Source organism: Hordeum vulgare, chromosome 1H, assembly GCF_904849725.1.
Source record: "Hordeum vulgare subsp. vulgare chromosome 1H, MorexV3_pseudomolecules_assembly, whole genome shotgun sequence".
Classification (NCBI taxonomy): Eukaryota; Viridiplantae; Streptophyta; class Magnoliopsida; order Poales; family Poaceae; genus Hordeum; species Hordeum vulgare.
The window spans coordinates 194,794,149-194,795,551 of NC_058518.1; the positions used below are offsets into that span (position 1 = coordinate 194,794,149).

The 1,403-nt window shown below is 51.9% G+C and overlaps 1 pseudogene; it reads left to right on the plus strand.

Annotated features, from left to right (window-relative positions):
• The first annotated feature begins 418 nt into the window (after nt 1-418).
• LOC123397926 lies at nt 419-927 on the plus strand (annotated as a pseudogene).
• The last annotated feature ends 476 nt before the right edge of the window (nt 928-1,403 follow it).

Genomic DNA, 1,403 nt, shown 5'->3' on the forward strand with positions numbered 1-1,403 from the left:
GTGAAAGTGTGATGTAGCTTTTCCTGAATCACCACTCTTGGGCTTCCCTGATGCACTTGGCTTTTTTATTTAATAAGTAATACTAGCTAATTTTTGGACCCGTATTCTAGTGCATACGGGTAGGCTCAATGAGCTCTGCCCCTGCCTATACCAGCGATCGAGACATACCTGGGGTCCATGGCAAGAGCCTTCCGCCGTCGACAAAAACGATGTGTGACGGAGGCTGGTGTGGACGTCCAAACGCGGTGCCCGACGACCGGTGTCGACGCACGGAATGTGTATGCGGTGCTCGGCAGCGGATTGCGGACGAGTACCTGAGGCAATAGCTCATGGACTACGAGGACACGAATTCCAGAACATGTCCAAGGAGGGCCTGAAGCTGGCAAGGAGTCGAAGCTCAAGGACCTCAATGACTCGTTCGCTACTGGTGGAAGAAGGCCCTGGACACGGAGGGCATCGACTCGGTGAAGATCAGCAACCGGCTGCACAACACCCCCTGGGTGATGGTCACCTCCAAGTACGGGTGGAGCTCAAGCATGGAGAAGAGCATGCAGGCGCAGACCCTGTCGGACGCGAGCAAGCAGGCATACATGCACGACAAGAGGGTCCTTGAGATCAACCCCACGCACCCAATAGCATTCATCAAGGAGCTCCGCAATAAGGTCGACCAGGACATCGATGTAAGTGCAGTTCTCTTTACGCCCCAATCGATCTGTGTGCCTGGAAGCAATCATAGTGCCTTATTGTTGCTAACATGATGTGTATGCGTGTGCAGAGTGAGGGCATGAAGAAGACGTCGAGGCCGGTGTACCAGACAGCGCTGATGGAGAGCGGGCTCACCTGCCTGACCCTAAGGACTTACCGTCGAGCATCTACCGATCGGTGCAGAAGAGCCTCGACCTGAGCCCCGACGCGGTCGTGGAGTAGAAAAGAACTAACCTGATGCAGCAATAGCCGGCGAACAAGGGTGTTTTGTGAGCAACAACTGGCGAGCAGCGGAAGAACTGGCATTTTCCTCCCGTCGACGTGCGCTCGGGCTCGGCGATGTGCGTTGGCGAGGTTGCTGGAGACGCACCTTGGTTGTGGGTTTGACTGTATTTAATTTTTTGGCCGGTGGTTGTGGGATGAAAAATCTGTGGGAGGGCCTGGGTGGGTGGACTTCTCTAGCGAAGAAGGGGATCGCTGCAGGTCGAATCATCATGACGGCAGATCCCTTTTAATAGTAGAGATACATCAATATTTCTATTGCTTCCAAAGTAGCTATATGTATTTATCAGTTTTGCATCACATCAACCAGAAATTGATTCATTAGTGGTTATGTTTTTGTGCTCAGTCATGGGAAAGTGAACTCGTGACATCACTATCATTTTAGGAGTCATGAAATCAAAGCATATATTTTCGTG